This window comes from Motacilla alba, chromosome 2 (genome assembly GCF_015832195.1).
Source record: "Motacilla alba alba isolate MOTALB_02 chromosome 2, Motacilla_alba_V1.0_pri, whole genome shotgun sequence".
In the NCBI taxonomy this organism is placed as follows: Eukaryota; Metazoa; Chordata; class Aves; order Passeriformes; family Motacillidae; genus Motacilla; species Motacilla alba.
Window position 1 is genome coordinate 132,880,176 of NC_052017.1, and position 23,359 is coordinate 132,903,534.

Consider the following 23,359-nt stretch of genomic DNA (forward strand, 5'->3'; position numbering starts at 1 on the left):
AATCTTTCACTGGAACAGCAAGGATTTTAAAAAATAAATTATGACTGACCAGAATAGAAAGAGTGTAAAAACCACAGTTGCACAGACTAAAAGCCATGCTCATGAACATACATTTTTCTAGATATTATTTAAGCCATTTATGTAAAATATATGGATACCGTATGTTTAGTGGCATTGTTAAAACAGGGTGTCTGTACAAATATTTAGCTGTGAGAATTATAAAATCATAAGGCGATTAAGTTAGCTAGTTGTGAAATTCCAATATTGCTTTTTAAATGACTTCAGGATATAGGAGGTGCTAAGGTTATTATCTGTTATCAGGAATACAGCGGAATTGTACGACTGGATAATAACTAAACAACTGACACAATGTAAAATTACATTATCAGTGTGTTAAAACAAAATTGCGCCCTAAAGGAGTCTACATGCCAGCTCAGAGCTGCAGTGTAATTATGCTTAACTCTGATAATTAAAATACAACGGAGATCAACAGAATCATTTTCATTAAGAAAATTATTAATGATGGTGGTATAACAGTAATTGATTGCAGAGCACCACAGGATAACTCTGTGCAGGAAAGCCAACGTGTAACGTGTGTCTGGGCCGGTCGGGTTGCGTTGCGTCCCACTGAGCGTGCTGCCGGCCAGGTGGCAGCCGTGGGGCACGTCTCCTGCTGGAAATCCTAATTTAGGAAACGATCGCTTTGCAGGCTGCCCCTTGCAGCGACAGGGATGGGTGCTGGTGCACGGGATGATGGCATGGGGCCGGGTATGGCTGCCAAAAGGGAGGTGGCTGCAGGCAGTGACTCGCACATTTTTAAGCCAGCCGTCATCTCAGTTTGTGTGAGGCGGTGTTTGGTTTTGCATTTCCATTAGTGATTTACTGATGTTATTTCCTCCTCTGCCTGGCCTCACCGAGTAGTTTATGCCCTTCGTTATTTCTGAGAGGATGTGGAGGAGGAAGAGCCCATCCTTGCCCCAGCGCGGTTGCACAGGCACTGCGTGATATCTCCGTAAGTGATTCCACAGGGTGCTCCCGTTAATTGTGCTGGTGGTGCGGACACAGGAGATCGAGTGCCATAAAAAGCCTCCATCTCTCCCTAAGTGAAATCACAGTCGGAGCCCACTGAGCTACTATAACAAAATCCTTGCTAGGGAGGATGTTGCCTGAGGGGGAGATCCGAGAATTGTCATTTTCTTTGGTGAACAAAAAAATGGGGAGCGGGGGGAGGGAATTTCTGGGGAATGCTGCTCCACGCAGCTAAGGACTAGTACCTTGCTCAAACAGATGTGGCTTTTGAAAGCTGCCCAAAAAAGTCTATTCTCCAATCACAATAGAGAAGAAGCCTGCTAGGGTGGATTTACAGAATGATATTTGTTAAAATGACAGCTGCCCACATTGAAATTGTGTCATGTAGTTAATTTATTAATAGAAGCTTGAGGAAAGGCAGCACAGAGGAGAGTGCAGGGCAGAAGTCGGGGCTGGAGGCAGAGGGCTGTGCTCGACCCTTCTGGGGCTTCCACTGGCTGCTGAGCCCCATAATTCACATAAAATAAGTCAGTAAACACATAACTGGTTGTTTATTTCACTGATACTGGGGTGGTTTATTTAGCTGATGTATGTGCCATTTTCTGAAAATACAAACATTGTAGAAGGGTTACATAAAACCACTAGGAAAAATTGAAGGCAGTTTCTAATTAATTTTGCTAAGTTAAAGTAAACATTCTAATTTTTAACATAGAGGGAAAGTTGATTGTTGTAACAGAAGGGTACTTAAATTTTTGTTTGGTGACAGGATTATTTTTCTTGATTGTTCTGTGAGATCCTTGATACCATGTTTTCCCCAGCAAGAGAGTTTTCAGCTAGCACGTTGGTTTTTTTTTTCCCTGCAACTTCAGGCAATGTAATGGTACATTGCACCACAGACATACAGCATTAGGGACCCTAATGAGACAGAGGCCAAACACCATAAGAAGTTTAAACACTGCTGCATTAGAATATGAGTATAATTTGGTTTGGGTCAGAGAACAAGTTGTTTAGTAGGCCAAAGGTTAACTTGCGGCATATATTTTAGATTGCAAGGGGCTTTTTTCCACATACTATTAAAAAGCAAATTGAGTACATTTAATAAGTCTGTTCCACCTGGACAGTCAGAAAACAGCAGCATCTGCTGTCCTACTGGATGCCTCCATGCTATACGATGTGCTGGAGCCTTTGGTGATGCTAAAGGGTTTTGTTCCTTCTTTGAATTCACTGACAAAAAAAATCTGAGTTTTTAGCAGAACACATGTGACATCCTAATATCAAAGGTCTATGGAAGAGCTTGTTTTGGATTTCATTTATGCAATGAAAAATTGCAAAGTATTTTTAAGAGAAGTATAATATATGTGCATGATGCTTCCATAGACTATAATATCTGCATTCACAGTCATTGGAAGAAAATGAGGGTATAGACATAAGGGCATGATTGGTAAGTAGATGTCAGGCTCACTGCTTGGTTTTGCAGGGATGTTGAGAAGGTGGGTTGCCAAATGTCATTGTTATGAGTGAAAGTATTGCAAATCAGTGTTGTTAATTTCCTTGCTGGACACAGAAGGAGAAAATATTTTGCCTCCATCACTAGTGGTTCTTATGGCTTGTTGATGGCAGTCATGGTGTTGTAGACTTGCTTCAGACTCTATTCAGCTTTAAAGAACTCACAGAGCAGGACTGTAGTTTTTCCTTATTTTATTTTTACCTTTGTAAATAGATCCAGTGGGGTATTTTCTGCTTTAGGAAGTTAGAGGTCAGGGCCTTGTATATTTTATTAATATCAACAATAAAAAGGTTATTTTATGCAGCTTCATGGGTATGCATATAATAGCACACTGTATATTATGACATGCCCTTTAAAATCTAAGCATATAGAGAATAAAGGGAAGATGACAAGAAATACCAGAGTACAACTAAATTTCTGCTTCTAATATGAAAATACTTTTGTTCATTAATGGTGCGTTTCATTTACGCACCAGCTAAATTCTGTGAGTTGTTCTCATATGTATATTTATTTGGATCTTTTTTCTTGTGTTCTTACCACTTACTGTGTAGTGTATTTCATAGTTCAAACTTGGAATTATTTTTCATTTGAGGAGATGAGGAAAAAGGCAAAATACTGACATGATTTGCACGTAATTATGTATTTTGCACTGAAGCTATGAAAAGCTGTAAACTGAGTCTAAAACTCACCTATGACAGCATGTTCAGGATGGAAAAGCCCAGTCTGCACTTCACTGTGACCATATGAAAAGAAACATTGCTTCATACACTGAGACCACTGGCAACAATAAATGCAAACATAGTACAGAGTTGTTTTTTTTCAATCTATGTATTTCTCCCTCATTTTTCTAAGTCAATTGCAGTAGAATCAGTCATTTAGAATTTTTTTAACAAAAGTGTTGTCATTATTTTCAGGATATGAAATATATGTTAAATGCGTCTTATTTTTAATTATTTTTTTACCCATTATGCTCAGTAACTATTGAGGACTGCAATAACCTTGTGACCCCTGGGGCTCATGGTACCATTACCTCTGTCATTTTCCCTACAAAGCAAGAGAGAAGAAAAAAGCCCCAAATTTGCTGAGCCACACATTTCAAGTTGTCGACAGCCCCATCCACAAGAAAACAGAGGAAAATATATATGCACTCTGTCCTGTCAAAAGGCTTTCACCTTATCTTGAGAGACTGTCAGGGCAGGAACATCATGGAATGGACAGGAGTCTATTAAATTAATAAGCTGCTGGATGGTGTCTGGAGAGTTATGATGCTCCATAAATCCAGTTTGATCATGGTGGACAAGGTTTAAATCTGCAGCCTCCTAATACACATCCAGGTCCTGGATTGGATTTTAAGTTTTGTGCTGGAGACACAGAGATAGTCCTGTAGCTTGTGAATTAAGATTTATCATTTTTTCATACTTTTTTTTTCCCCCTATACTTCCTGACAAAAATGAAAACACCTTAGGGATCCTGGCAAATGTTAGAGCTTGAAATGAAAGAGCTGTTGTCAAGGTGAAACCATGACCTAGAAGCCTAATATCAAACCTGGGTCATTCTTTGCAGGCAGCTCCATTGGTGCTGAGTATAAAATGTTTGTATGTGAGGAGACAAGGCAGAATTAATCTGCAGCCTGTTTTATAGTGATTCTTATTAAATTCTTCTACTGTGTAGTTGTGATACAAGACAAACTAATGGGGTACCATGTAAAAGGAAGAGCTGAAAAATGTTGAAATACATTCTTCCCCCATTCCAGGTGTTTGTGTGTATAATGGACTGAGATGTGAGAATTCTATGTCCTCTATCTGCAAATAGATTAAGCCTGATGCTAATAAGAGAAGACCCTTCTGTAGCATTCAAGGTGCCAAGCTCCCAGCCAGACCTGTGTGATGTGCAGCCGTGATGTCCAAGTGGGCAGTGGAACTGGGCTACTTGGAATGCAGCATTGAAATCTTGCTGGGTGTATTTTTGTCTTTAGCAGCTTAAAAGCAAGGCAATTATTAGAGCACAGTGGGTGGAATTCAAGTGTTTCTTGGCCACTTAATTGACCTGCACACCACTGATTTATTATTAGGTCCCTAAGCTCCTATTGCTCTTACTCTGGAGACCCCAGTAGGTGATTACTGTGCTTGCCTGCACAGGCAATGGCAGAGCCAGCAGTTCTCTCTTCTCAAACTCTGTAGCCATATTTTGGATCCTGAGTAATTTATTTATTGATGATACTTAGACTCTGTGTTAAAGCAATTTGTGCTCATTTTTGTTCTCATTGTTAATTTAGGAGCTAAAGGAGGCTTCCTGACATTAGAGAAGTCTAAAACCATGGTATGTGTTAAAGGAGATGGATAGTTTGTGTTGCAATACCAGGGACACTGACATTTGTTTTATGCTCAGGAAAATGGATTCAGAGACAAAAGAAATTGATAAAAAAGCTCTTTTGGAGTGTAGGTTTCCTTAAACAGAAAATGGGGTCAAGATATCCAGTCATCAGTCATCCATACATACATCTCCCTTCACCGTGTTTCAGGAATTGCATGAGAACTGTAGCTAGAGATCATGTGTGACTGAATCCTGACCTCTCTATTGATCCTGGGGATCAATGTGTGTACTCCTGATCCAAAGATCAATGTCAGCGTTTCTCTCCTTCTCCCGTGGTGTTCCAGCTCTGCTCACTAGGGTAGGCAGAGGCCACAAGGAGCAGGGCTGCTCAGCCGAGCACCGTGGTGCTGAGGCCAGCACTGCAGATCACATCTGTTTTTCCTGATGCAATGGAGATTGCAGCCTATTCTTTGAGGCAGGGTATGAAGTGGATACAGTGAAGTGGGGAGAGGGGAGACTGAAGGTTACAGAAAGAACTCCAGCATGGCAGAAAATACAGGAGCCTGCACAGACACTGCAGGTCTCCTTGCCCTTGAGGCAGGATGTTCCTGGTGCCTACAGGTGCCCTTCTTCTCACTAGGGCTGGGGCACCCCTCAGTCTTCCCAACTCAAGAAATGGAAGAAAATGTGGAGAAGTTGCAACCTGCTTCAATATGTTTTTAATATCTAAGGAATGAGCTCGTGTTACTGCAAACACAGAGAGAACGTAGCAGCCTTTTTAAAATGTAACTTCAGTGTTAAAAAAAATATGGAAAAACTTGCTGTTTCAGATTTGATTTTTTTCTTTCTTGTTTCGGTTTCATTCTGTCAGGGCATGTGGAGCAATGTGATGTTGACAACCAAAAGTCCATGCTAGAGCATGCTCAAATTGTGATATTTGAAGCAAGCTGTGATGTTGAAACAGATCTAGTAGAAATGTTCTTTAACAGAGTGGTGATGCATATGACTGAATTGGTCGGTGGCATGGAGAACCAAGGCTTCTTTCTGGAACAGAAATTCCCTGTAAGACAATTTCCTGTGATAATATCATAGTATGTAGGCAAATATATTTGCATACATGAATATACATATATATAAACAGAAATCAAAACCTCAGGCCTCAGTTAAATACCTCAGCCTGTACTGAACTCAAGCTGCAGAAGTTTCTGAAATCTCTTCCTACAGCTGCAATATATACTTCTGCATGGGTGGCTCCATCTATTCTAAACAATTATACCAGCACAGGTTAGTAATCATGAGGAGGAAATATTATTTGAAAACAACTTTAGAAGATAGAACCAGTCCTAGCTAGCAGTGTTAAGCCTTAAGAAAATAACTACTATTAGCTTTATCAATTACAGAAGAATGTTAGTTTTGCAATAAAGTGATGAAAATAGAAGACAACATAAAGAAAAATAGGCAATTTACAGAGTGCAAACCAATGTAGAAAGACTGTTGAAAAGTTAAATTGCAATAGAAACATTAGAATAGACATTTATTCTGATGTATCAGATGGATTAAGTAACCATTGTAACTTTTTTATTTGAAAAAATTGAAATGCAGTCAGATAATACATACAGGGCAGTTGAAATTTTCCTTTTACATTTAAGGACAGTGCACTAATTATTCAAGATCTGGAAAAATGAAAGATATGTTTAAGAAAACTGAGAATCATGGTGTTAACAGGAATTGACTAATATGAATCATAGAACCATGGAATGGCCTGGGTTGGAAGGAGCTTAAATATCATCTAGTTCTAACTATCCTTCTGTGGACAGGGACACCTTCCACTGACCAGGTTGCTCAGAGCTCCATCCAGCCTGGCCTTAAACATTTCCAGCGATGGGCCATCAACAACTTCTATAGGCAACCTGTTCCAATGTCTCACCATCCTCACAGTAAAGAATTCTTTAGTTAATATGTAAACTAAACCTACTCTCTTTCAGTTTGAAGACATTCCCCTCTGTCTGTTGCTTCATGCTTTGTCAAAAGTCCCTCTCCATCTTCCTTTCATGTTCTGGAAGGCCACAATTAGGTCATCTCAAAGGCTTCTCTTCTCCAGGTTGAACAAATTGAATTCTCTTGGCCTTTCCTCATAAGAGAAGTGCTCCTTCCCTCTAATCTTGGTGGCCTTCTCTGCACTCACTCCAACAGGTCCATGTCCTTTCTGTGCTGGGGACCCCAGAGCTGGATGCAGCACTCTGGATGGGGTCTCACCAGAGAAGAGTAAAGGGGCTGAATCACCTCCTTTGATCTTCTTCCCATGCTGCTTTTGATGCAGCTCAGGACTTGTTTGGCTTTCTGGGCTGCAAGTGCACATTGCTGGATTTTTTCCAGCCTCTCATCCACCAGCATCCACCCAAATCCTTCTCAGCAGGGCTGCTCTTGATCTGTTCATCCCCCAGCCTGTATTGATGCAAGGGTTACTCTGACTCAGGTGCAGCACCTTGTATTTGATCTTGTTAAACCTCATGAGATTCTCATGGGCTACTTCTCGATCTTGTCCAAATCCCTCTGGAAAGATCCCATCCTTGAGGTGCATCACCCACAGGTGTGTCAGCTTGGTGTCTTCTGCAAATCTGCTAAGGGTGCACTTGATCCTTTTGTCTGTGTCCTTAATAAAGATATTAAATATCACAGGTCCCAGTCGGAACCCCTGAGCAACACCAGTTTTCTCTGATGTCCATGAGGTCTCTGAGATGTTAAACACTGTCCTCTGGATGTGACTGTCCAATCATATTCTTATCCATCTAGAAGATCATCCATCAAATCCATCCCTCTCCAGTTCAGAAAGCAGGATGGTGTGGAGGACTGTGCTAGAGGCTTTACAGAAGTCCAGACAAATGACATCTGTTGCTCTTCCCTTGTCCACTGATGCAGTCATTGCATCTCAGAAGGTCGCTGGGTTGGTCAGGCAAGACCTGCCCTTGGCGAAGCTGTGCTTACTTCAATTGAAAACTAAGATGAAGTATTGTTGTTGGTCTTTAGCTGAAACTAATGTTCAGACATGTGAGAATAGAAGCATCTGAGATGTAGGGGAGGTAGTGTTGTTTTTGGCCAGACAAAACATTTACTGACATGATAAGATGGGCAATTGAACTCCAAGTATGAGATGAAAAGGAACTGTTTTATACTAGGAAATGAGGAGGGTGGCATGAAGTGATCACTATGCATCTTCTATTAATAACCCGTTCTCTTAAATGTGAACAGGCTCACTTTTATGGTGACTGCACGTGCATTTTAATGGATTTAAATTATGTGAGGTTTAAATGCATTTTCAAGTTACAATTAAATGAAAATTTAAAATAAGACTGACAGATTGCTAAGGCTAAGCCAGTTCTATGATTAAGGTTCAATTAAATTATATTTATCATGGGAGCAAATGAAGTATAAAATCACAAACAATGATATTTTTCAGTGGCTTACTTTGGTGGAAAGTGTAGTCTGAAGTATGACTTCGAGACTTTTATCTTTCATTCCCTCCTAAAGTAGAAATTAATTAGGGCTAAACAAGCATTGGCTGTAGGTTCAGAACCCTATCCCGATTCTTTCGTGGACCAGTGGTCCAGGAGCAATTTACTGTTTGTCATGCAAAGTATTATGTATTTTATTTGGGTTTAACTAGCTAAGTTAAGGGGAAAGTTGAAATTTTATTAGTTGTTTAAGGAATTAACTGGTTTTGTTGCTTTCATGTGAGCCACTTCTGGTCCTTTGCACTTTCTTAACAGATCTGCTGAGATGGATTCTTTAAATATGATTCTTTCTCTTTCCATGTACTTTCTATGTAAATCACTAAATATCAGAAGCTCTGCAGTGAGTCAAGAGAATGCTGGGTTTGTACATGCCAGCTATTTCTCAGTTTTATCCAGTGTACCATAACAAGTGAAGCACGACAGTTTTCTAGCTTGCCACAGTATGATCTTCAGCTTTATGTGGGTGTGGCACTGGTGCTCTGTATTCTTGATATATTTCCTAAAATTCATTATTTATTTGTTCTTCCTTTTTCCTACAGAAATATGAGTAAAAGGAATTATATTCTGCATTCTCTTTATTGATTTGATCTTAATTTTATAATCTAGGACAAGTGGATTAACTTTGGACATTGAGCAGCTTGAATTTTTTGATATCTTTAAAAAATTATCCACACCATCTTAAAAATTTTTCTTTTAAAATGCCATTTATCTCCTTTTTAAAAGAGTGGTGGTAAGCAGGAAAAAATAATTTTGGATCAATTACACCTAAAAAAGCTCTATAATATATTCAGCTAGAAGATTCTAAAAAAGTGATGTGCTGATACATGACCTTCTTCTCTTTGAGAACATATGAACACATCCAGGAAAGTGAAGCATAATTCTAGTGCTAGTGTGTCCCTAATTATTGCAAAGCCTAAACATTTGAATAGTTGACTACTCAAAGGACTAATTGTACAGGGAGGATTCAGTTCCTGAGTAAAACACATCTCCAAAAGCTCCCATTGGGAAGTTTTTCCTTAACAAAAGCATATTCCTAAACAGGATTCTTTTCAGCTGTTAAACTGATACACAGGAGATCCAAGAGTTGGTCTTCAAGCTGAAGATATTGAAGAAAATTCTTAAGTTCAGGACTGCTATATTTTGGTGTTAGTCTTGTAGGGCGGGATCATGTCCCATGTGTCATCTCTGGAATGTGGATGTTACAGGGGAATCAATAGAAGCTGATTAGCAGAGGTTTTCTTTGAGCACTTCGGAGTGTCAGTGCCCCATTAATATCCAGAAGCATTCTTTCTTTTTAATTAGTTTCTTTACCTTCTTTCTTTCTAGAGAAAAGTTGAGTCAATTTGCTTTTGAATTTTGCAGACTCCAGTCACTAATATTGTTAGTTAATTAGCTAGTTATTATTTTTTAATAATGTTGGCTACTGGGGGAGAAGAGAGATCCTGCAGGTTTTAACAGTAAATCTGAATCTATTTTGTCTTTTGGAAATGGCCCAAACAGATTTTACCTGTATGCTACAAATCAAACACCTGATTTATTGAACTGGATCACTTTCATAGTAGCAGCTTGTCAGATCCTGGTAAAAGGTTGCCTCTGATTCATGTTTCAATGAATTGATTTGCTGTGGCCCCACAGAATTAGCTAGTGGATGCACATGAACTAAACACAATGAAAACAAATTTTTACAGCGTTCCTATTGCTGTTATTTATTTTCATATGGCAATTGTCATGACAATGGGTTAATATTTACTAAGTGAAGGAGTTTAGTAGAAAAATACCATAAGTAAAGGACACAAAAACAAAGAAAAACTCTAGGAAAAAAATATTTTTACTCGAGAAACAATCTTACTTTCCTATGATATTGTTAAAGAAAACTTTGAGTTTTAACTCAGTATTCTCGTAGACTTGCTTCATATATATTATTTGCTTTATCCTGACATAAATGTTCTTTCTGTGGAAAATAGACTTCTTTCATAGCACTAAACCAGTTAGGCTATGTCCTTAACACAGGGAACAGCTGTTAATGTTTCAATATATTTAAAATATTTTTAGTATATAGTCTTTGGTTGGTACATTGTTGGGTTTTTTTTGTTGTTGTTGTTTTTTACATCACAGACTGTTACCTTCATTGGCATCTACTGGTACAAAACAGATGTAATGGAGCAAAAGACCCATCCCATAATTTTCCTCATTCATTGTTCTCATTTCATTCCTGATTTTCTGACTCTGCAGAAATTCAGGTGCATAGAGGAAATGTCTAAAGAAGAATGAGCCACATCTCTGAGTAGTCCTTTCTTATCATGTATAATGTACCATAAATTGTATGTACCCAACAATAGTGAACTCTGCCCTCCAGAGAGTGAAAAAAAATGCCACTAGTCAGGGTAAGTAATCAGCAGGGACTTACAGGTCCCTTGACATCCTTTCATCATAGCTCCTAAATATTGTCTTAGCAGTAGGGCTCTTTGGCAAATTGGAGCACAAGAGAGAAAGCACATAGGACTTCATGTAGAATTCAGGCAATGAAAAGGAACTGCCAGAAGTAACTGAATCCCAGCATTTTGATACATGGCTTGCTTAACTAAAAAGGCATTTGTTCCCTTTTGAAAATGGCATGCATAATTCTACCTTTTTCAGAGCTCATATAGCAGTCTATGGGTGATAATCTAGTGTTTAACTACACGTAGCTGGACTGCTAAATAAGTTTTGCAGAGTGATAGTCTGCATATCATGTGGCATCTTCAAAATCATTTTTATTATCTGGCCAGAATATTTAGTATAAACTGAAGTAACAGCACACAAGAAAGAAAAACAATTTTACAGTATTCTTAATGTCTGAGCAGCCCAAATAGTGAGTGTATGACTTACAGCATTTGTCACTGAAATGCAGGAATATTTTTCTTGATTTCAAGTGTTTTTAAATGCTCTGTAAGATGTTCAGTAGGAGAGTGCATGCTTTTAAGGCAGGAGACAAGAAGCAAACATTTCAAGCCTTTTTGTTTAGGAACGATTTGGATGCTTAGCATGTCTGTTTACATCTATCACTATAAAGTCAAGAGAGTAAAGAATTATTTGGAAAGATATTGATGGATTGTTGAAATATAACTACTCAGTCAGTGAGACTTTGATAACTCTTACATATACTTAGCGTCAAAGGTGCTGACATGTAACATGGCTGTATTTCATTAGGTTTCTGTAAGGAAAATGGGGATTTTTCTGAATTCATTTGATATGCTTCTTTTTCTTTATTTTTTTCTTTTTTCAGCATAGATAACTCTTGTTTTGGGAAATTTTAACATACAATTTTTACTTACTCATCGCATGGATAACTCGCAGCTTAGAGAGTTTCTTACAGTAGTTCCTTAGAATTTGAAATCTTTCCAGTTCTTAGTTTACTGCAAATTTGTTTCTACCTGAGGTCACACTATTTCTCAGTACTAGCAACAATTTTTTTGTAAACTTGTTATCATCCTGTCATAAGGAGAAGAAACTAAAACTTGAAATACTAGCAGCAGTTTTTTGGTATTTCATTTGCATCACAGTGACACATAGCTTTGAATATGGACCTTAATTCACACTTCCTCAGAAGGCACTAACATTTGGGAGAAGGTTGTAATTCTTGAAATATTTTTTTTCAGACTTGTACCCTTCCTTAAGTCAAAGTTTGATCCAATCTTAGGGCATTATGTAAAATTTTTAATTGGGAGAGATTGTGAAGACCTGTTTCCCTTGGACAAAAGGAAATATAGAAAGGCAACCAAAGAGACTGAACACAGTGTTATTCTAAACCGTGAGGTTGTTCATAGGTTCATAGGTTCTAGTGTGCTGGTGATATAGTTTCAACAGATACACTAAGGAAGTGCCAAGACCAGCTTTTACAGGGTTTTCTTTCTTTTTTTTTTTTTATTTCCCTTTTTTCCCCCCCTCCTCCTCTTTCTCTTTTAATCCCTGTGGGGCTCTGTGATTTTTCATAGCTGGACTAAAGTTGTGTCAACGGGAGACTTCCACCATAAAGACTGAAATGTTAAAGAAAGCTACAAGGAACAGCTTTGAGGCAAGGTTTCAAGCTTTGTCATCACGCTTGAAGAATTTTCTGTTTAATGTACTGTAATGCAGTATTCAATGGGGACAAGTTTAATTGAGTTTTACACAACCCAGTTGGGAGTAGCGCTGCAAGGTAGGTGATGTCTAGGTTTTTAATCTTCCACTCCAGAGAGGCTTGTTGACGAAGTGGTTCTTTCTCTTTGTAAGAAAAAAGGGAAGCATGAGAAATGATACATCCGTGGATAAAACCAATTGGCAACCCCCAAAGGAATGAGGGCGATAAGGCGAATCCAGCACTTGTAAGAAATAAAAGAATCCAACTGTTCATTTAAATGAGAAACAACACATGTGATTGAGGAGGCAGGGAGGCTGGGCACTGGAGTGGGGAGGAAGGGACTAATAAACAGAGTGGCTGGTGTTGGGAGTTAGGCGTCCTGCAAAAACAAACCAGGGTTTGTTAGGCAGATTACCAAAGAGATAGTTAATGACATGTATTTTTTAAAGTAAAAGGAGAGTCGAGCATTTCCTATGCTGGAGAAGGTGGCTGAAGTGGCAGGAGGGAGGAAGCTGCTGTTAGGCAAAGCCCTACTTAAAGAATCACTATTCCTTCCCTGAGGCCTAACAGCAGCTCTCTATCAAACAGCATAAAAATAGCACTGGACCCTGTCAAAGAGAAAATAATACCTTCTGTGTAAGCCTCAGTGTATTAAACTGTAGTCCTGTTCAAGTTACTTCTCCTAGAACTTAAGCAGCCGAAAGGATAAAAGCATGCAGTCAATATACTGCCAAATCATCTCCCTGCTCTGGCTCTGCATCCCTGCTAAAGAAAAAAAGTGTTTATCTCTCTCTAAAAGCACTGTCTGCCCTTCATGAAAAATTCTGCTCTTGCCAATCATGTACAATTATGTGTTAGAGCTTATTTTAATTTTTACCTACAAACCAATACTCTTCCGCTTGTTTTCTCTTAAGATATTTAAGAGATTTGACCTGGTAGGTGACTGAAACCGTTTGCTTGTTTGACTGTTTTGTCCTTTAATGCTTATATTGGTGTTTTTGTTCAGGGAGGTTTTCCTCCTTGCTCCAGAGTCATTTGCTGGAGGAGAAGCTGTGCTGTGCACAGAGTGTTTCCAGCTCTCTTCTGCCATATTACAATCTCTCATTTTGCCCCATCTGAATCAAGTGACGTTTTTTGTAAAATGCACTGAATACCATTGTTGGCATGAGCTCAAACAAGCTGTAGTTGTGGAGTGCTTTGCTGCCGAGGAAGGTGTTTACACACCTTTAGGGGAGGCTGTGGGGCAGAAGGGCAGCCAGCCAGGCCAGCCTTGCACACCCCTCACAGGCTGCCTTCCCATTCCCCAGGCAAGCTCCAGAACCAAGTTTAGCCTACACCTTTTTACAGACTCACCAGCAGCCCCTTCTTTGGCCTTTGGCTCCCACACCCACCCCAGGGGAGGGCAGGCAGCCGTGGCTGAAGTTCAGCCTGCTCTAGGGAGGAGAGCTGGGGGTGGGTTTCATAATGGTGCAGAAAGCCTCGGTAACAAGCTCTTGTGTGGGAGGGTTGAATTTCACACACAGAACATATATGGGGAGAGAAATTGGAAATGGCATCAGAATATGCAGAATTTGCACTGTGCTGCTTTCCGAGGTACCACCAGAATCCCTGTTAAATTTATAAATACAGTGCACATGCAAAGTGTAGAGCTGAGCAAATAATTCACAATGAATAATTTATCTGACAAATTTAGCCTTTTTTCTGCTCATGAAATATCCATGAACAGATCTGTGATTTGTAACTGCAACCTTTACAGTGCATTAGCATAGGGTTTTTTTAATTTAATTTCCTTGTGTAGTTTGGTGTAAAAAAGTAATTCCTTGTTATTATTCATACTAGCATTTTAAATAGTCCAAAAACAGACTTTGAAGTTCAGGCATGGACTAAGAGAAGGGGCGAAGGAGACAGGTGTTTTTACCTTGCTGCTGCTGCTATTTGTCCAGAAACATTTTTTTCTGTATGCTACATTTACAAGGACACCTCACAACATTTTTTATTTTCACAGCCTCTATATTTGCTATAGAAAAACACAGAGCCACCTCTTCTTTAATGGAAGACAATATTCTGAGAAATAACATCCAATAATAAAAAAAAAATAATTGGGGTAAATACTGAGGTGGGAGGTCTTGGAAGGATGGGGCTGCACTCCCACACTTTGTTAAGAGCAATGCAAATTTTGAAGGATTTGCCATTTATCTGTTGTAACACCTCAACTATATCCCTGTTATATCCTGAAAATAGCATCCTTTTGGATGGGCTGAAAAATGGCATCTGCATGGCCTGAAATAATAGGGAGAAATGAGACTCACATTTCATAAGACCTTTGCAAACTTTGTAGCCCCATTTTCAGAACAAAATGCTTGTGGCTAAAGAAACATAAACTAAACCCCTTTGGTTTTCTGAGATAAATGGTTTGAAAATGTAGCATTAGCATGTGTGCTTTCTGAATAGTCTTAACATGATTTTTTTGCTCCATAATCTCTTCATCTTTCTATTCTAATACTTTCTCTACAGTCAAGCAAGCTCATCACTGTTTACTCTGGATTAAACTGTGAGGAGTTTAAACAATTTCACTTAAGTTATCAATTGAATCTCTTTGCAGCTTTGTTACAAGTAGAGGTAGGAATTTTTACTGGTGCTAACCTAATGATTTACTATGATTTCAAAATTTCTAAAATATTTTTAGCATAACCCAAATTATTCCTTATGTATGTACAACAAAACCTATGATGTAACCTGAGAGGTAATGCTTAAGAAATGGACAGAAATGAAAGAAAATTCTGTTGAAAAACTTTAATTAAGTGGGCCTGCTCTAGCCCAAATAATTTATTTTTTCTTCATTTGACATGTTTAAGAACAATGCATGGTTTGTGAGGGTCTCACAGAGTTAGTATATAGCTCTGCTCAGAAGAACAGCTTTAACAATACCTATCTGGTCAATAATCTCAATAATCTACTTACTCTTCTCCACATGCAGAATTAGATCTGTAGGCTTTGCTGGGGAAGAAGGTTTACTCTCTCTTTTCTGATGGTATGGCAGAAAAGAAAGAGTCAGTTGGATATTACCTATATGTTTTCTTCTCAGAACAAGTTAGTAAATTCTAAGTGTAAATTTAGCAGTAAAAACCTGCTAAAGGTATTAAATATCTTTGAGAGCTGCCATTAAAAAAAGACCAAATTTGGTCCTCAGAAACACCATGCTCAGTGATGAGTGATGCAGAAAGAACCTTTCAAAGCCAGGATGAGTTTACACAACTGCTACTTCTTATAAATGCATCCACTGCACATAGAAAGAATTGAGGTGTCATGAAAAGTCCAGCATCTTTTTATATATTTATAATAGGCCACGACCACACATAATTAAAATGAGTAGTTCACTAACTCATTTTTTTGGTATTACATAATAACAAAGAAAGTTTTTAGGAAGATTTCAAAGCAAATCCCACAGCAGTCAGCTGAAAGAAGGAATTTTGGCATTTCTCCATCCTGCAGGCATGACAGTTTCAGATACAAGAAAAATAGGCATAAGATACTCTTCTTGCCTTCTTTAAAAAGCTGTTTCAAGCAAAGGAAAACCCAAATGCTCTCAGTGAATGAAGTATTCATACTTCTAATCCCCCAAAATGTTGGTGTAGGTAGATTAGTATTATTGCTTTTATTATAATAAAAGTAGATACTATAGCAGGTTGTCTGGAATAATTCCAGATGTCAAGATCCATCCATTCTTGCATCCATCCAAATTCATTGAAATCAGTGCTCAACCTGAATGGACATCTCTGAGCAGATCCAGCCAAAGTCTGGTGAAGGAAAATCTAATTTGGCATCAGTGGAATTTGGATTTAGTTCATAGGACAGACTGTGTCAAGTCTCTAGATGTGATTCTGACTTCAAGCCTTCTCAGCATCCCATTTGTATATGTCATAGTTTTACAGCTGAGACTGACATAAGATCAGGGAAAAGTATTTTCCAAGAGCCTCCATACTGGACATCTGTGTCCCTCTCACACAAGTATAAATGTTCATTTGTCTTCTAAAGAAAATGAAGTAGAGCAGAGCATCACAGGACATCCTGATGCAGAAAACTGAAGCAGTCAATAGACCACCTATATCTTTCCTTCAGTTGCACTCAGGTAGAGTATTTTAGTGAAGTACATTTCTCCAGCCTTCATGCAGACATATAGACCAACAATTTACATAGGTCTCAATCCCAAAGTTTGGGTTTTTTTTTTAAGTAATAATGAGTTTAAAAAATTTTCTTTCTTTTACACGTAAATGGTTTGTACCCAGGGATGACAGACACAGCTACACCTGAAAACATCTGGGTGGTCACTTCTTGATGTGCTTGTTCTAAAAGAGGCCATCATGACCATCCTGGGGGAAAGGAAAATCCTGTTTCTGCACATCATGCTGTGGGAAGGAGACTTGGAGGTTTATGACTTGCTGGAGCAATTAGAGAAGCGAAAAAATGCAGGGACAACTAAACAGAGAAGTCACAGATGATCCTAGGGAGGAAAATAATTTTGTTTAAAACTTGTGCTGGTAGGATGATCGTGCAATTCAGTAACAGGAGATATTTCAAGTTATTTCAATCCAGTGTTTCAATGGCAAATCACGGCATTTAAATTGATAACACTTCAGAGCAGTACAAATTAGAGCTAAATACCTGTGCAGCTGCAAGAATTTTGTTTGATTGTTTTTTCTTTCTGAAAGTTAAAATAAAATAATATATTATGATAACATAATTAGGTAGGAATCTGCAGAGCTTAAATGCAGTCAGTTTCATAAAGAAGTATGGAAGCTGTTGCAAACAAATGAAAACATCACCCAGAAGCAGAGACTGAAAACAAGCAGGGAAAGAATAAGAAAGTGAGAATTCGTCTTTCTTTTATAGATGATAACATCAGCACACCTATTATTAATAACATAATATTTAATCATGAATATCTATAAATTTCCTATAAATATCTAAGTATTTGTTTTATCTTACATTGTAATTAATTTCTGACATTGTCTTGATGCAGCTGGAAACAAGTTCCGAGAATAAACTCTCAAGATTTCTACTTGTATATATTAACTCTGACGTCTAGTAATAAGCTCATCTATGGATATTTTTCATTATTTTACTTGGAATCGAGTGAAGATCAGAAAATAAGCATAATGATGTATTATGAATAGAATAAACTTTACAGGAAATTTTTTTTTGGCATTACAGAGTTTAGGGCAATTTGGGATTGCTTTCTAGAAAACATTTTCTTTTTTTTTTTTCCCCCATCCAGTCTCTGAGTTTTACATTGAAATTTAAAAATGTGTTCATTTTCAGATATTTTATTGCATTCCTACAAATGGTGCCCTGAGCTTTCCCACTGAATATTTAGGTTTTGTCAAAACAAAACTCAGGTTTATATCTGCTTTTGCCAAATTAAGACCTCATTTCCATTTCACCAGAATTTAGGAAAAGGAATTCTAATGTGAGATCATTGCACAGTGATTTAGCCTTCTAACTGATGGTTTAGTATTTTCAGAAAAGATTAAATTAATTCAGTTAAGTTTGAAATTTTTTAAAACATTTTAATTTATTTATTTGTGTAGAATTATAAGATTTCTGTTGAAATGGAGAGCTCTACATTGCTGGGGAACAGCCCAATTCTTTAGAAAAGGTATTGCTATTGCTAAAGAATTGCAAGGAATGAATGATTCCCAGGAAATGAGCAATAGAAAATATGGGCACATTAATCAGTACAGTTTTCCTTCCTTTTGCAAAAGAAAAAAAAAGAAAAGCAAGCATGCAAGCAAGGATCATACTCTCTCTGATATTAAAATCTATGGGAATTTGATGAGATAAAAGAAATGTTAAATGAACATTCTTCCTCTAAACAGACATGTCTAGAAAGGCAATTTTAGTAGTACAGCAGTGTAGCATTTTGTTTTTTCTGCAATAAAGCCATCAGATCAATAAAAAATTATGTAGCAGATTATTATTACACTGTGCTCACTATAGCTCTAATCGTAAATAATACAGCAGTTATCCTGGTTATATTAATTATAATTAGAATGCAGATAATGCAGACGGTCTTTTATTACTAGAGCCAAATCAATTTTCCAGTGTTATTCAATGCAAGGTCACACAAAGTTGTTGAAGCTCTTAGACTTCTTATGAAATGACCTGCATATGTAAGAGAGGGTTTGGCTCAGCTGTGTAAGACACATTGACTGGGAAGTGCATTGAAATAATTACAGCCATGAACTCTTGCCTGTAATGGCAGAATTTCATTTTATAAAGTAAGCATAGCTGTAATCCAGGCTCCTTTATGGTGGGAAGCCTCATAAATCTTTCAGAGAAGACCAAGTCTTTCTCTTATTTGTAAAGCAGAAATCAAAATGAATTAGTTTCTGTTGTTATTCTTTCCATCCGTACTGTTGTGTTAAACATACTGAGTGTGTTCATGTTGTGTATCAATACAGAAAAAAAATTAAAATAAAATACTTAATGGAAACATTTCATTATTTTAACTGAGACTGTTTTAAAGTTCACTCGTTTGGGCTCTGGCTCTCGTGCTTCACTTAAAGCTTTTATCATCCTTTAGGATTGCATTGGTTTAATGTATTTGTCTTCTATCTCTCATGGCTTCAGTTTAACTCAGAATCACAGAAGAACTGATATGCTTAAAATGTGCCTGTCTGTCCCGTAACTGATGAGCAGATTAGTAGGACACTGCCAGATAATCATCTCTGAGATGCATTGGATTCATATGCGTAAATGACACATGGCAGAGAGGGGGAAAGATCGAGGAAAGTGTCTTTCAGTTGTGTGCTTTTCTGCTTTCTTTAAGCATGAGTGCAGATGGCCATTAGATATGCTCTACGGTGGATTCTTGCAGTTTGGAATTTACTTTTCCTCTTTTTGCTCTATGTGGTATGCATCAAAGTGCTTCTACAGAAACAAAGCAGCCAATAGTAAACAGAGCAGAGCTGCAAGCATGAGCTAGTTAGTGAGAGGCACAGTGCTAGGAACAATGTGAAGAATAAAGGGTTGGTTGCCATTTGCTTGCTCACTTTGTTTTGCTTTGCTTCGTTACTCAATAGAACATATGCTAGAGAAAAAAGGAATAGCCCTCCACTGGACAAAAAAAAAGTGCATTTATTTGAAGAATTGGTGATACTTAAATCTTTAATATTTCTCTCCAAATTGTGCTCTGCGATTTGCTTTTAAATCAGCAGGAGTTTGGCATGTGGATGGGAGCATAGCTGTCCAGGCAATCTCCTACATGCCCACATGTGTTCAGCCTTACATGTGGCCTCTAAGTCATACCTTCAGTCAGCAGTCTGATGGCATTTCAAAAAGGGTCTCTGATCACTTTTTGCTTTTTTTAGCTTGTCATAAATCCTATTATCAGCAGTACCTGAGCTTGAGGAATTCAGTCATTTGAATCAAAATGCTTCCTTCTGACAATAACCAAGGAAGGAGACAAAGCCATTTGGCAAGCAAATGAATCTTAAGTACACACACTGGAAATGTTTATACTTTGTTCTAGATAAATGTAGGCTGCATTTTGATAGTATATCAGTATTCAGCTTATAGAATGTGAATGGGATTTATGTGTGAGAGGAAATGTGAGAGAAATTGAGGAAGGGGTGTTAAGGAAAACTTGGTATAAATGGACTTTGAAGCTTTACTCAAATACTGGAGATATGCACTGTCAAATCAAATTATTCCAAATGTAAAAAATATAAATAAATTATCTTCAGAGATACTTTTGTGACATGTATGATGTTATACCTGTGATACTTCTCATGGATCCTCCAGTTTTGTGTGACTTGATTTAATCTTATCTAGGGATAATTTGATCTCTCTGAACCCTACTTGCCTCTTTATTTTGATGGCAGTAATTTAATCGGGATTTTCCATAAGCCTCCCATTCTCTGCAAACACATTGCTGGGTTTGGTTGGTTGGTTTGGTGTTTTAATTATAATAATGTAGTAGCACTTACAGGTTCAGGGCATCCAGCATGCCCTAAGCTTGAGGTGCAAAACAGAGCAAGGAATATTGGGGCAAAATTGATTTTTGTTTATCAGTTTTACTTCACTGAAGTAAAAGCTCCATTTTAACTGTTAAAAGAGCGCAGCATCTGTTTCCTCCTTTTTACCTAAATTGTTTGGTTTTGTACAAAGGAAGAAAACTCAGACTTTTGAAAAGTTCATGTTAAAACCAAGCAGTACAAAGGTATACTATATGGTTGCTTAGTGTACAACTTTTTCTTTTCTTCGCGTAAAAAATTCTGAGGCTCATGGTATGTATTCTTGTGAGGGTTTTTTTTAAGGCACTCTATCTCAGAGGTAGCATGTGTATCAGGGGAGGCAGGGATTGCTATGGTAAGTACCCCTGCTGCAAATAATAGGATTTGGGAATTATTTTCAGTCCAAAACATAAGGGAAAAAAATGTCTAAAAGTGACCTTGTCGTCTGAATTAACTTCCATGAGATTCCACTTTAAAATGATATGCCCAGTATTATCATTTTACTGCCAAAAACTGGGAACACTTCCAAATTTTGACTTAGAAATTATTGTACTTCCAACTGAAAAAAAAAAAAAAGAAGCTTTTTGAAGTACTTCTTTTTGTTGAATACTGTAATAGATGGCTCTGTAAAATCCTGAGTAAATGGCCAAGACCGCAAGTTCGAGCTGCCCCCAAGGCAGTCTTATCTTACACACAGGCTTTTAGAAGATTTTTGTTTTGTTCTTGAATGTGTGTAGTTTATGTGTTTCATCAGAAGATGCCTGGTTTTTTGCCTGACTCTACACCCCCATGTCAATACCACTCAGGTTCACAAGGGGAGTTAGCCGCGGGATTTGTGCTGTGCTGAAGAAGAAAGATTATCTTTCCTGTAGGGTGGGGGGAAGCGCATTGTGCACATCTCTAAAGTAGAGACTGCGGGAAAAAATGGAGAGGGCATAACTTTTCAATATACAATAGCATTCCTAAGTTAATATAGCATGCTGGAATGTAGTGGAACATTTTATTATTCGGCAATCGTTTTTCTTTACGTCTTGTAAATAAAATGTTCCTTGTCTTAACGGGCATTCGGCAACAGCAGGGTAGGTTTCTAATCAGCCACACAAACCACTGCTCTAAGTGCACTTGATAGTGTCTCCAGCAAATAGCTTTAGAAAATATCCTTCGTAGCGTACGTACCCTCATGTGAGGATTACCTGCAATGATACGAAACATCCTCATACATTCAGGCAGCCTCGTGTGCCTCTGATCTATCCCGGCTTTCACCGTCCCTGTTTCTGAAATGGCCTTTCTGCCTCCTGATCGCAACATGAAGCAAAAAAGTGCCATCTGGACACTGCATGCTAAAAAGTCAAAGATCTGTACACTGTATTATGCCCAAAAGGACATTTTCTTGTCAGTTAAGCTGCCATGTACTTTAGTCTGTCACTGATAACTAACAAAATTACAGTATGGTAATTTTAATTGGAAGCTATCCATTTTTATCCCTCAGGTTTTCCTTTTATTCCCCGTGGCAATCTTCTCCTGCAGCAGGCAGGCTCCCTGGCCGCGGCGCAGGCGTGGGCAGAGCCCGGTGGGAGGCCAGCGCGCCGGGCACGGCGGTGTCCGGCTGCCAGGGCGCCGCGCCGCCACCGCTGCCTGCCAGCTCTGCCAGAGCCACCGATCCGAGCTCAGCCCCGTGTGTCCTTCCCCTAATTCCTTAATTCGGCTGCATTTTTACTCACCTGGAGTCCCACAAAGCCATTTGGCAATTAAGGTTATAGAGGAAAAGAGGCGGTCCCCCCTGACTGCTGGATGTTGGGAAGATGCTGATATGGGCCAAGAAGGGGGAACAATGGGGTTAGATGGAGAAAGTGAACATTTCCCTGCTGGAAAGCTGTAAGTAAGAATATTTAGGACATCAATTGTCATTACTGGGGAGGCAGAGAGGGAGTAAGAGCCTCTCACCAGAAATAAGAACAGCGTCCATGGCTGCAGGAGTACAGAGGAGGGGTAGCTTGCTTTTAGAGGGCAAAAACCAGGGTAAGGACAAGAAAGTGCAAAATAAAAAAGACGAAAAAGGAATTGAACTCATGGGATATGAAAGACTCTATTTTCATTTTAATGTATACATAAAGATTGATGTTGTTTTGCTTGTATTTATTTGTCTGTTTGTTATCTGAGTGGTGCATGGTGCAGGGAATTTTACTGTTTTTTCCTTTTATCTGGATGACTCAGAAAAGTAAAAAATGCAGCCTGTAATATTGGCTTATGGTCTGGCAGAGTAGAAAGGGGTGCAAGCCAAACTCCCAGTCACCTGAATCTCCTTGCAGAGGAGAATGAGGTATACATTTCAAACGTGGAAATAAATTCAGTGTAGGAATGCACCAAAATAGAATAAGTTTGCATGTGGACTTAGATATACATAGTGGACTAGATATACCTTATAGTAATTGAACATCTCTTTTAAGGGAATTTGTGTCTCTATGAATTAGAATTAGTGTCAGATTAAAAACATAGCAAGCATTTTTCAAGTTACAATTTTGTGGCCAATACAATTTTGGGTAAAATAAAGTGCCATTGTCCATTTTCACAGCATCTTGAGCTGTTATAGTCTTAACACCAAGTTAGTTGGTGCACTACCAGCTGAATTTTTTATAAAGTTTTTAATGACAAGATAAATACATACATTCTAAATTTAAGAGTTTGACAGTTCTTATCATCTTAAAAATTATCCATAAATATACCATAACTAGAAAATGTGAAAACAAGCATCATTATCACTTTAGTCTAAAAATTGGGCTGGAATTGTGACTGCAAGAAATCATGGGAAAAACAGAATGGCATGGAATATAAGCGCCCCATAAACTGGGCACTAAAGTTACCCTTCTGAATTTGCAGTGGATTA

The 23,359-nt window shown here is 38.3% G+C and overlaps 1 protein-coding gene across 5 annotated transcripts in view; it reads left to right on the plus strand.

The window, feature by feature from the left end:
• The window catches only part of ZFPM2 (zinc finger protein, FOG family member 2), a 308,676-nt gene that overhangs the window by 200,452 nt on the left and 84,865 nt on the right, over positions 1 to 23,359 (plus strand). Inside the window, exon 1 of one of the 5 annotated variants that reach the window (XM_038129012.1) lies at positions 1,255 to 22,350. The exons of the other annotated variants lie outside the window; for them this stretch is intronic. The gene's annotated coding sequence lies outside the window, so the exon portion shown is untranslated. Of the gene's footprint in view, positions 1 to 1,254; positions 22,351 to 23,359 lie in introns of those variants that run through there. 5 annotated transcript variants of the gene reach the window in all.